Here is a 14,637-nt window from a genome sequence, read left to right as displayed (position 1 = left end):
TCTACAGCATGCACTTCTCCTTAACAAAGGCCTGCTTCCAAGGGAAACTCCCTTACTGGAGCCTAACCAATTTGGATTTTACCAGAGACTAACTTACTTGGAGGGAGGGAAATATCTAACTCCAGCCCATTCTAGCCTTCCTCATTCAGTCAGGGGGACATTAAAGTTAAGTAGCAGTCATGAAGGTCACAACGTATAGCCACAGACTCATTAAAAGACTGAAACCTCATCATGGGCTTATAGAACACTTGCTTCCCCCTCAACCATAACATGGCATCAATCAGGGTCCAATATAATAAGGAGGATTACAACTGAAAGAACTGCATGGCTCAGACACTACTTAAAAAGGAACCTCTAGGGAAACAGAACACAACAGGGGAGACAAAAAAAAAGAACTCTAGACAAAAGTTCCGCCTCTGACACATACAGCTAGAGCAAATAGTGAACACAACCTAATTCCTAGTCTAACTCATTCTATGAGGTCAGCATTATTATAACACCAAAACTAGACACATAAAATACAAGAAATGAAAATTACAGACCAATAGCTCTCATAAACATAGAAACAAAAATCCTCATAAAAATGTTAGAAAAATTATACATCATGACCATGTGTATACAGGATTGGTTCAACATTCTGCTATTGCATTTTTGTTTTCTAGAATTTTCATTTGATTCGCTCTTTGAATTTTCATATATTACGCATGTTACATTATTCACATGTTCCTGCATGTTGTCCACTTTTCCATCAGAGCCCTTAGCAAACTAATGAATTGTTTTAAATACTCAGTTTGATGCTTTCCAAATCTTTTCCATATCTAAGTATGGTTCTGAAGCTTGTTTTTGCCTCTTCAAAGTGTGAATTTTGTTTTTTAGTATGCCTTGTAATTTTCTGTTGAAAGGTGGTCATGGTACACTGGGTAAAAGGAACTAAAACGAATAGGTCTTTAGTGTAAGATTTTATTTTTATCTAAGAATTAGGCTGTGTTTACTGTTTGCTGCAGTTGTAGGTGTCGGGGCTAAATTCTGCTCTGATGTTCTTGACTGGTTTGGCTGTCCTGCAGTCTTCAGTTTTCTCTGAGACAATAAAATAAATAAAATAAAATACACGTTGTAATTATACATATTTATGGGGTACAGTCTTGATGCTGGAGGAAGGGTCTGGGGGGCCCGATTACAGGCCTCAACCCACCCAGTCCTCTTCCCAAGTTCTTGACTCCACCACAGGAAAGAATTCAAGAGCAATGTCACAGTAGAAAGCAAGAACAGGTTTAGTATAATAAATAAGAGATATAGATTTTGCAAAGACGGTGTGGCATAGTTCCAGAGACTGAGTAGGGCCCACACAGAGAATGTGGCATAGCTTCAGAGATTGAGCAGGGGCCACATCAAGTTTAACACAGAAGTAAGAAATACACACTTGTAGTTCAGTACAGAGTGGAAGCTGGCTTGAGATAGTGAGTAGCCACCTGCTAAAAGTAAGCTTAACACAAAAGTAAAGCATATACACCTCAGCCAGCAGACTGTAGGTTGGTCCCAGGAAAGTGAACAACGACCCCACATCTGCCGGGATTTGGCTTTTATTGTTTCACTATCTAATGCATATTCATGTTCTCTAATGCATATTTGATTAAGGGGTCCGTTCCCTGTTATGTAACATAGTCTTGAACATGCTCAGTTAGTCTCCTTTTCGAGCATGTTCACTGGCCAAATTCTACTACAGGCACCAGGCATATTCAAGAATATTCTGTGCTCTTTAGCACCCCTAGTGGAAGGTCATTCAAAGGTTAAACTCCCTTCCACTGAGCATGCCTGGCCTTTGGATTTGCTTAAGTCTGTCCCTTCACCTTGTTGGTGCTGAAAATAGATCTAACTAGCAACAGTAACTTTCCTCCAGGGGAGGGCTTAGAGGAGGGACCTGAGATCTGGAGGAATGGCTTGAAACCCAGAGGTGTATCCTGTAACCTGAGCCGAGGGAAACTGAGCTCCTCCTATCTCAATCTGATGTTTTGATACATATATATGTTGTATAATAACCAGGTTAGGGCAATCAATGTATCAATCACCTCACACATTTATCATTTCTGCGTGGCAAAAACATTCGAAAGCCACTCTTCTAGCTATTATGTAATACACAAAACTTAACTATTAACTGTAGTCACCCTACTGTGCAATAGAACATCAGAACTATCTTTCCTATTTAATTGAATTTTGTACCCATTGACCAGCCTCTCCTTGTTTTTCCTCCCCCCACTCCCTTTCCCAATCCCTAGAGACTTCTTAAGGTCTGAGACATGTCGTTCTTTCAATTGCATTCTTAATTATTATACAGGAGTCCTATTGATGTAGTGGCAAGGTCTGGAGTAAGAGAACATGGTCTATAGCCCTGTACTTATGTCTCAATCTTTTAATAAGCTGGTGTTCTGGACCGTGAACATCAAGAGGGTTTCTCAGTTGAGTGTTTTATTTTATTTATTCTTTTCTTTCTTAGGTGTAACAGTAAGATTAGAGAGGACTGAGGTTTAGTATTTTCTCTTTCCACACATGGAAGGCTACAAGGGGCTAGTTTCCCATGCCTCTTAGGCTCTGGTAAAAAATTTTCATTGATGATTGGCTTTGTTGAAAAGGACAGTGCTATCTGGGTGTATTTGAAATGGCTACTTTTCCTCTCCCCTTGCCAGAAGAAAAAGATAATTTTTATTCGGTCTTCACCCTTAGAACTTTGTATGTCTTGCAGAGGAAAAGCTCATAAAAATGTAGGGGAACCTCTAAGACTAGGCTTCTCCCTGGAACTGTTAGCTCTCGAGATTGTTCACATATTGAGCGCTCAGCAAGTTGTCAATGAGAGCTTAAGTTTTTCTACCTGCCTGTCTGTCTCCAATTGTTCAGGCAGCAGTTTTCCCTTTGACTTCAATCCTCTAATGGTTCTAAGAAGAGCTGTTGACTTCTAGTTTGTTCAGCTATTTTTCTGTTACATAGACAAGAGTGAAGGCATCCGATACTTACATGTTAGACCAGAGACTATAAACCCAATCAAATCTTTTTTTGTTTTTGAATTGGAGGCTCAGAAAAAAGAGAAAAATGTAAAAATATTCCAGTTTTATTTGAATTAATAATTGAGAGTTTTCCCCCATAGTAAATGAAATGCTTTATTTTGAAATGTTCCATGGAGTGACAAATACAACCAGCATAAAAAACACACAAACTCCCCATTGACAAAACCCCTTACTCCAATGAAATGTAATTTAAGAACAATTGACAAAGGTAGACTCAAAAATATGTGAACATCTTTCAAAAATTGAAAAAAAGATATCAAATAACTTTCCAAGCAACAAGATCTATATTAATATCACATCTTTCTGAAGCAATCCTAGATGTAGAAAGATAATGGAATAATAGCATAACGGTGTTGAAGGAAAATAACTTAAAAAATATAATTCTAATATCAGCTAAAATATCATTTATATTACAGAAAAAAATTAACATATCCTCAGGCAACCACAGGTAGTATATCACAGAAGAATCTCTCTGGAAACACTTTCAGAGACATACTACATCAATATGAGAAATAAATTCATGAAAACTTAATATGAGAATTTCATCATAGTAAATAACAGTAAATCTCACTCTGTCCAAATAAACAAGTACCAAAACAAAATACAATGCAAAACTCATAAACAAAGTGATAACAAAATGGCAAAAAATGGCAGAAAATAGAGGCTGATGAGGTCAAGCAAATCACTTCTCTCTTCAATGAAAATATATAAATATTGTTCAACTTAAAACTCCACAGCAAAAATATGCATCAATATGAATTATTTTTCTTTTTATGTCTCACAACATTTAATCAACCAACATTCAAAGTTTGGACATGGAGTGGGACTCATGAAACCTGTGAAAACCAAATAACTGAACAAAATTAGAGAATGTGCTATGAACTGAGTGTGCTGATCTCAACCCATGTTGAGAGAAAAAAAAATTATAGTGACAGTGATATGTAAGCCTCTGGAAAACAAAAACTGTCTACACTGGCTCAAGAGAGAAAAGGTTCTAGCCTGGACTATCTGGGTAAAATGGTACACTTGATAGACTAGAAACATATGACAGTTAATGGGAAGAAGTACCTGGGTAGACAGAAGAGTATGCATATGGGCAATAATAGAGAGCGCTTCAAAAAGTTCATGGGAAAAAGAATTGGAAGATAGTACAAATATTTCTACGAACTTTTTGAAGTACCCTCATAATAATGCTGAAATGAGAACTGGGGAAATCATTAATTCAAAACAACTCTACAAAGAAAAAAATTATTAGTTCTGCATTAAAGTGTTTACAAAATCATAATGATGCAAGTATCTTTTAATTCAATTAAATACAATGATATGACATTATTGGAGGAAAGATAGATCATACATACAGGGTATTGAAATCTATATTTGTATTATTATTATGGAATGCACTGTGTATTATCTAAAGTAGATAGACCAAGAAATAAAAATATAAATGTATTACTTTAAAATATGGAATTAATTACCAGGGAGAGGCAGTTAATTAAAGCTCATGGTGGAGAATATCATCATCCACCAAATACAAGGGTATGCCAAAAAATGTTTGGAAAATTAGAACTGAAAGATAACACAAAAAGCAGTGGACTAATGGGTACAAAACTGTGCTACCTACCCTAAGTGAATCACTGCACAGTATATACATGTATCAAGACAAATGTGTACAAGTAAATGTTAAAATATTTTGAATAAAAAAAGACAAAAAAAAGATAATATAAATCTTTCCGTGAACTTTTTTTTCCATGAACTTTTTGTTGCTGTTTTAAGTTATTGGGTGTTCTTCTTCCAAAAATTACTTTCCTTACCTGCCTTGGCCAGAGATTTTTGGAAGAGAACTCCCTGAAGGGTGACTGCAATTTTTCTGGCTGTGTGGCTTTTGGAGCCTAGTTTTCCATCCTTCTCAGAGATTTTTGGACCTACCTTCAATAAATGTCACAAGTCTGCTTAAACTAGCTGTTGTGGATTTTCAGCTAACAAAACTGATCTATTAAATAGAGCTTTTATTTACATTTTTATCAAACTATGTACATAGCTGGACATAAAAAATGAAAATATATATATATATTGAAAATAGAAAATATATACTGTTAATTTCTGAAAATATTACTCAGAGAAAAGAACATAGGAAAATAAAAAGCCATTCTCCAGTAATGAAAGTTTCCCTTATTACAGGATGATTTGGATACTCCCTTGCCTCTGCTGACTTCCTTACAAATATGTAAAAGACAGAGAGGCAGAGAAGGGAGGGTCTCCCCACCAGAGCACTGCCCTTGTATCTGACTCAAGCACATAGCACTGTGAGATGATGAGAGTAAAAGTAACCACATGCATTTTTCTGACCCCCTGCCTCTAGGTCTCCCCAGTAAATCTGACTTATGGCTATACTATGTGTCATTAGAATTTTCATCCATACCTTCCAACCTGGATCAACACAGTTGGTTTATATTACATAGTTCATACCAACACAATGATAGCATTTCAGAAACAACAACGTAATTCTTAATTATCTTTCCTTTTGGCTTCAAACGATATGAATTAATAAAGATATTTAAAATAAAATGAATGACTAACAAAGAGAATGGAAATTATTTTAAATTATTTGAAATTCAAAATACTATATAATAGCCTCCATAAATTTTATCTTGTAATTCTGTTTTTTTCTGGGGTCTTCTGAAGTCCTGTGGTATAAATGTATTTACTCTTTTCTTAAAAAGCTGGCAGTACAATGATTGAGCTCTGAACCTTCATCTTATCAGCACTGCACTATAACCACTTAAGCTCACAGCCTGTGCTTTCAATAAAGTTTAAATGTTATATTTTAGTCATGGATGAACAATTTTTCATCAATAGTGAAGAAGACTGCATATCATATTCTACACATTTTTGGATGAACATTTCTTCATCTGTAAAATGGGAATGTCTAAAATTACCACAACTGAAAATGATTTCCCAATAGATGATCACTTTTTCAGACTCAAAAAATGGTGCTAAATAAGTACTATTTTCACTTGTTTTCTCCCAGGTGGTAGCAATAAAAGGAAATGCCAATCAAAAATTTATTTTAGTTTTCTAAAATGTTAATGTAATGCTTACAAATCTCAAATATGTCATGAGTTTTATGACAAAAAAATGAGTTAAAAAAAGTCAAGAATACAAAAAATGTACATCTTACTGCAAGGGGAAAAATAATTTGATAATCGCATTTCCAACACTTTATGGATACAGTAAAGCAGAGGGATTGCAGTGATAGATTCGGGAATAAAATATACTTATATTTTAATTCAGTTTATACCATTTTACTAACCATATAACTTTAGGCATGTTACTTACAATCTAAGTCTCTTTCAAGAACCATGTAAGAATAGCAATAAAAAATGTCTTACTTTCTTTGGGTGTATACTGTATCTTAGGAATGGGCCTTTCAAGAAGGTACAATTATTATTGTCCCTATTTTACAGATGAGAAAGCTCAGACACCAAAGAAATAAAGGTTTGTTTAAGATCACATAGGTTTTAAGTAGCATACCTGGGATCAACCTCAGTCTGTCTGACTCCAAAGTCCGTGTTCTAAACCACAACTGTACAAACTTTCATAAGCTGTTGTATGATTATTGGGAGAATTAAATAAGACAATGTATTTAAATTGTGTACAGTATCGCTCAATAAATATTAGCTTGCATACTCTTTGTTTTTAACTAGTGATTTCTGAATTATTATTACTAATATTTATATCATTTTTGTTTTAATGATACACACATTGAAATACTATTGGCTTCAGATTCATGTAATACCTCTGATTGGCAAGATACAGGGTACAAATGCAATTTGTGGTAATGGGCAAGCTGCCAGTGTGAATTTGGTCTTCACATCTTGGACACGAAGGGTGACAACCAGCTCTGTGTCTCAGGAATATTCACAACCAATAATAAAAAAGAAAGTAAAATCCGAGGTTACTTCAAAGAGTCCATGAGAAAACAAAATTAAAAGATAATATTAATCTTTTCATGGACTGTTTGAAGTACCCTTGTAGTTGACATTAACATTATAAAAGTTGCTTGATAAAATTGTTCCTATTGTTAGAACTACTTTTTTTTTTTTTTTTTTTTTTTTTTTGGCCTGTGGTAATACTTTATTAACCCTACAAGATAAAATAATAGAATGATAATGATGTGTTTCCTCTTCCTAGTATCACATATTTTTTAAGTTTATTTTTATTTATTCCAATCACTTTCTTTTTTTATTATTATTGAAACATAGTTGATTGTACATATCTGTGTGGTACAGAGTTGAATATCAATACCTGTGTGCAATATGTGATGCTCAAATCAGCATAATTAGTATATTCAACATTACATTGTACAATGTGATTGATTTTTGTGGTCCTTTTCCAATGCCTCTCTAACCCTCCTCTCCACCACTACCCACCTCTGGAACCTCAGTTCTGTTCTCTCCTTTTGAAAGTTCAGCGTACTATTGTGATTGATTCTGCTCCTTTGCCTGTGTATGTATTATTGTGAATTCTCTTAGAGAAAGGTATCAAATAGGCGTTTGCCAAAGTTGAACTCAGAAAGCCTAGGAATTAGAGACTGAGAGAAGAGGGCAAAGTTGGGAGCAATTTAAGAAGTATAGTGAATGCATAGGGCCAGTGGTGGATTGTCTAGGAAAACAAGGGAGACTGTGGAGTTTGGGCCGCAGAGGACCTCCAGGATAAACAGGTTTCTGGCTTGGGCAATTGAGTTATTGCTACAAGTAGCTGTGAATGATGAGTTCAATTTTAGACATGTTGAATATGTTGTTCCCACTAAATATATAAATGAAAATAATTTGGCAGCAGCAAGCCTAAGTTTTTGGAAACTCTGTAAGGAAAATGTAATTTTAAGGCAACCAGTGTATAAGTTACGGAAAATTTTAATTGAACCCAAGATTCACCACTCTGCATCTCTAAGCTAGACAAAGACTCTTTTTATCACATAATATGTAAGGACAAACAATGATCCAGATTTACATGCTCAGGAGCTGGAGAAGGGGTCGGAGTGCAATTTTAACCTTCTCCTAATCTCAGTCTACACAGACATCTACATAGTGGGATTATAGCAGGGTGACACAAAATTATAAAAAGAAAGAAAGAAAGAAGTCAGCAGAAGTAAGAAGCAGTAATAAATGGCGTAGACCTAGGTGAATGGCCAGGCGGCAGAGAGAAGACACCAATCTTTAAAATAGCACATAGAGTCTACAGAGCAGGAAAAGAGACTTACACAACATTTTTAAGATTCTGGAAATTTCATTAAATTTTTATATGCATTTCTTTTTCAAGAGCTATCAATTTTCTTTCATAATTAACAGTAAAATGCTTAAAAAATAATTGCAGGAAGACTTACTGCCTCATTAGAAGGGTTAGAGAGGCCTGTTTAAGGAGTTGTTCTCCAAAGACATTTTTAAGGCAAGAAGATCTTAAAGGATAAAACCAATATATAAAAAATTATTATTTTAAAAGGTAGTTTCTCTGTTTTTATTCCTTATGTCTTTAGGATGAAATAAGGATCAGAACATATAAAACAAACATATATATTCTTCTTTCCACTACCTGCTTCCATATCCATTTTTTTCTGGTGTGAGATTATTTTTATTCCTCTAATAAAGAACTGATTAGGTGTGAATTCCAAGCTGATAGCTATGCATTCACCTTTTGTAAAGGTTTCCATGTGGCTATAGAAAGTGTTTGTTTTGGCCTAAGGGTTTTCTAAGTGTTATGAAGGCTTAAGGAAACAGGTTTCCCTGAAAGTCTGAATTTGCTTTTTTTGTTGTTGTTTCCTGAGGTTTTTTTTTATTAGTTCACTCAGCCGATTTGTATCCTATCAGCCTTTTACAATACCACCAGAGTCATTTTGTAAGACTTCCCTGCTCCCACGAAAGGGAGGAAAAGAATGGAAGGGAGAGGGAAGGAGAGAAGAAGAAAAAAAAGGACAATATCATAAATAATTCATAATAAAATAATAAATAAAATAAATAATAATTAATTAATAATGATTAATAATAAAATAAATAGTAATAAAATAATTTTTGAAATTATAATAAATAATAAAATAATGTTATTTTTTTGTTTCCAAATACACACACATAGATTACACATAAAAATAGATGCATATGCTTATATGCAGTGAGGAGCTGGTGCATTAGTTTTTTGTTGCTGCATAATAAATTACCAAAAAACTACAGCTTAAAATAAGACATATTTTTTTTCTCACATTGTCTATGGGTCAGATCCATGTATGGTCTGCCTGGGACCTCTGCTGAGGGTCTCAGAAGGCTATAATCAAGGTGACAGCTGAATTGCATTTTCACCTGGAGTCTGGAAGGATCCTCCTTCGAGTTTATTTAAGTGGTTAAGAGGCTTCATTTCTTGCAGCTAAGGGCCCTGGTTTTTTGCTGGATGTTTGGGAGGGGCTGCCCTCAAGTCTTGAAGGCCACTGGCTCTTCCTGGCCCTGTGGGCATTTCCTACACAACAGCTTACGTCATCAAGTCAGTAAGATTTTCTGAACTCAGCTGGAGCCTACGCCCTTTTAAGAGCTTTATACCTGGTTAGGTCAGTCCCACACAGAATTGTGTATCTTTTGATTAACTCAAACCTACTGATTTAGGACCCTAATTACATTTGAAATATCACTTCGCTTTTTCTTTATTTCTCACCCATCTCACTCCAGATGAATATATAAAGCTGCCTACTGCCCCACAACTTGATTTGTCCATCATGTTTAATTTGAACTGTATTTATTAACGTAATGATGTTTCAAAACCCTATATGCACACATATGTGTTTATACATACGTATGTGATATTACATTACATATTAAAAGTTATAGGTTAGAAATAATTCAACCAAATTGGCCCTTGTACACCTCCAACTGGATTCTCATAGGAACCTTGAAATTAATATGAGCTAATTTATCTTATTCTGAAACTTGACCCCCTTATTTAATATTTTCTGTTGCTTAATGGTACTAATATCCACTAGAAAAGTGAGAGATATTCTCTATTAAACAGACCACTGTGCAGGTATATCTTTCACTTCCTTCTAGATAAGCTGTTCCCAAATATTTGCATGTGAGGACTTGTTAAAACAAAGGTTTCTGGGTCTCACCCCAAGAGTTTCTGTTCCAATAAGTCTTGAGTGGGGCTTAAAAATGTTCATTTCTACCAAGTTCCCAAGAGATGCTGATAATGCTGGTCCTGGGACCAGCACTGGGGATTCCTCTGTAATGTCCTGCTCCAAAGAGAGTCCTTGAAATTAAGTTGCTCCACTGATGGGGAACACCCTGTCAAATGAGGTCAGTTTATGATTTCTGAATAGTCAGGTGCAGGATGTTTTTACAGCAGGCTGTAGGGACTAAGAGAACAAATGAGAATCTCTCTCTTGGAAAATTTTTAAGTTAGAGGTAAAGACGGATGCCCAGTTGATGAGAGCACAGGCTGGCAGACAGGGAAACAGCAGCTGAAGAACACACGAAGCTTCAGCAATCATCAATAGGAGAATCTTTGGAAAATCACAAGCCACAGGATACACAGGTATAGAAAATCTAGTTTGTTGACAACAGCAGCAGTAAGAGAACCAAAGAGAAGAAAGAGCTAGCAGAATACTAGTTAGTGTTTAAGAAATCTTTCTGGGTATGGGTAGAGTGATGGAGAAGAGTGGATAGAATGAGTTCCTAGAGCTGTGAAAGCTTCTGAGCTACTTCTAGTCTTCATGAGGCCCAGCCCTGTCGTGACCATCGTGTTTTCCATAAAACTTTATTACTTTGTTTCAGGTTCCCTGAATTCTATCAAGTTTATCAAGATTCCTGTCTTACTGGAATTATGATATAAATTTTAAATCACAAGCTCAATGTCAACATATCAATATCTCAATAATTTATTCTCCTACAGTACCTCATAACTGTCACATTAACATAAATGCCTGGATTCATTTTTGTCCTTTGTAACCTAAGAAATCTAATACATTCTCTCAGTTTCACTCACCTGGCTCCAACCATATATCGAATCTATCACTGGACTCACTCAGGCACATCCAGTCTGTATCCGCCTATGTGGTACAGGCTGATAATGAACAGATGAGACCCTGGCAGGACAGCTGGGCGGAAGAGGAAAGAAATCTACCCTTATCTATTTCACATTCTAAATGTGTAGTTAATAATTAAAACAATGTTTGTGCCAGATAATTAAAATATCACAAAGGAGTGAAGTATCTGACCGAATCTAACCTCAGGCCAGAATCAAAGTGCAGATGTAGGAGTTTCTCAGGCAAAGGCCACAGCCCAGATGGATGTGATAAGGCAAAAATATGTTAGAGGCTAGTATAGCTAGAAGAGAGCAGAAGAGATGAGAATGGTAAAACAGGGCACCAAGGAGAAATGTGTATTTGAAAAGAGAGTGTAACACCTTGGGGGCCATTGTAAGAACACTGGTTTTTACTCTGAATACATGGAGAGTGATGGCAGTGTTTTTAGCAGAGAAGTTTCATGATTTGGCTTCATTTTAAAAAGATCCTTCAGAATGTAAAGAGGATTGGAGATGCTTGTAAATAAATGAGCACATTCTCTTCCTTTACAAGTAAAGGGAATGTTTAATAAGATGGTTTTTAGTAAGCATGTGATCTAGACCTGGGAAGTTATTAGGATGATTTTGTTAGCCAGGATCGTTAGCTAATTATAACCAGATCCTTTCTTCTGTGTTACTGGGCTTTAGCTGCCTGATAGATTACAGTTGAGTTCATGGGTCAGAGCAAAATGATTGCTAGAATGAACTGCAGTACGCTGCCAAAGTTGCAGGAGCTGTTTAAATGGTGTTTCTTTCTCTAATTATGCTCTTCTCAAAACAATGCTGTACATTATTTGCATATTCAAGACCTTGAACTGTAGACCGCTTTTTATTCTTCAGGTTGTCACAGGTACAGACTTGCATTTTCATGCCTCTGTTGCTTGATCTTCCGTTATTACCATGCTTAACTCCTACTGACCTTGTGACACAGATTAAAATACTATTTTTTTCTGAAGTTTTTAACAAACCACCCAAGTCAGGTTCAGAGACTCCCTTCTGTTCACCCATTTCTGTACTTTCCATACCCACAGTATTAATCGCATTTATTCTTATTTGGCTGGTATAACAATGAATTCCTGAAAGTAGGGATAATGTCTTATTCAAATTTCATAAAATCCCTACAGTCACAGCACATGGAACATCACATTGTACCATATATATAGTACTGGAAAAAAGTAAATATTTATTGAACAGCTGAGAAATAAAGTATCCATTTGTTCTTTCGTGCTGTTTTGTTCAATAGCATGTTATTCAGTAGCTCTTACTTGTTCAATCTTGTACCTTCCTCTAGTGAGATCTTGTGTGTTACTGTGAATTATTAAATTCAGAGGGAGTTCATGTGAATTTTCATGTTTCTCTTCCCAATATTTGCTGTTTATACTCTAAATGTGGCTTGATTTACTTCTGTCAAAAACTAATAACCTTATTGGAATTTCTTCTTCTACCTAGAAATATTTAGGTTTCCATTAAATACTTTATAAAATGTAAAATATTATATAAATGTAATTATTTTTTATTTTATTATTCAAAAATTATAATTGCTAATAAGGAACAGTGAGGGAAAGAAGACAGGCTGTCGATAGAACACACGTTAAAAAGTGAAATACTAGATGATTCATCAGATCCGACAATACAGTATTTTGAGACCATGAAGAGACTCAAAAAAATCAGTGTTCATGTAACTTCTATGAATGACCAAGACTTATGACGAAAATGTTAACTTGTATCACAATATTCTGGTTAATAAAGGTGGAAATAGCATTAAATCAGACAGGCTGCTGGCAAAATATGATTTCATTATTTTTGCCAGAAAAGTAACATGCCACAAAACATAGATGTTTTACTAATGATGTACTCTGGTTTTGATACTGTGTCCAAAAGAATCTAAACAAATTTACTGTAAAAATTGAGAATAACTGCCTGTAATGGTACAATCAAATAAATGATGACAATAATAATAATAACATAAATAAAGCATCGAAACAATAATCATCATTTAGCATACAGAAAAACCTCAGAAAATCCCTCCTCCAGAGAAAATAAATATCCAGCACCTATTGCTGGTATGACTGACTCTTACGGATGTCATTTATGCCTTCAGCAGGCAGCATTTGCAACATTTAGAAATGTGGAAATGCATTAATTTACTTTTTCTTTCCTTTTCTTTTATATATATAAACATATATATATGTAAAATATGTATATATATGTAAACATATATACATGGGTAAACATATATACATGTGTAAACATATATACGTGTGTAAACATATATACTGTGTAAACATATACACGTGTGTAAACATATACACGTGTGTAAACATATACACATGTGTAAACATATACACATGTGTAAACATATACATGTGTAAACATATACATGTGTAAACATATACATGTGTAAACATATACATATGTAAACATATACATATATGTAAACATATACATATATGTAAACATATACATATATGTAAACATATATATATGTAAACATATATATATGTAAACATATATATATATGTAAACATATATATATATATATGTAAACATATATATATAAACTTTTTAACTCCATGAATGACTTTGGCTATTTTTTTCCTAGAGGGGAGACTGTGCCTGTTTTATTTATTTATTTATTTATTAGTGATTATATATATTTGTGGGATACAGAATCAAATATGAATGCATGTGTAGAATATGTGGTGATCAAATCAGGATAACTAGTATACTCGTGCTTACAAAACATAGTCAGACTTTGTGCCCCTTAATTAGTTTCTCTCCAACTCCCCTCCTCCCTTCCCACCTTAATAACCATAGATCTATTCTCTTTTTCTGAAAGTTTAATATGAGTGTGATTCTTTCCTTCCTTCCTTCCTCCCCCCCTCCCTCCCTCCCTCCTTCCTTCCTTCCTTCCTTCCTTCCTCTGTTTCCTTTCTTTATTTTAGCTCCCACTTATGAGTGAGGACATGCAGTATTTCTCTTTCTGTGCCTGGCTTATTTCACTTATAATTTTTTCTAGGTTCATCCATGTTGCTGCGAATGGCAGAATTTCACTCTTTTTTATGACAGACTAGTATTCCATTGAGCATATATATCACATTTTCCTATCCAGTCATCTGTCAATGGACATTTAGGTTGATTCCAATTCTTGTCTACTGTAAATAGAGCTGCAATAAACATGGGAGTGAGGGTATTCCTTCAACATGATGATTTCCATTCCTTTGGGTATACACCCAGCAGTGGGATGGCTGGGTTGTATGGCAGTTCTACCTGTTGTTGTTTGAGGAATCTCCATAATCTTTTCCATAATGGCTGAACTAATTTACAGTCCCACCAACAGCATAGGAGAGTTCCTCTTTCCCCCTCTCCTTGCCATCATTTGTTATTCTCTTTTTAATAATAGCCAGTCTAACTGATGTCTCAGTGTGGTTTGATTGGCATTTCACTGGTGCTGAGTGATGTTGAGCATTTTTTCATGTGTCTG

The sequence above is a fragment of the Cynocephalus volans genome, chromosome 7 (genome assembly GCF_027409185.1).
Source record: "Cynocephalus volans isolate mCynVol1 chromosome 7, mCynVol1.pri, whole genome shotgun sequence".
NCBI classification, from domain to species: domain Eukaryota; kingdom Metazoa; phylum Chordata; class Mammalia; order Dermoptera; family Cynocephalidae; genus Cynocephalus; species Cynocephalus volans.
This window is presented reverse-complemented; position numbering follows the sequence as displayed.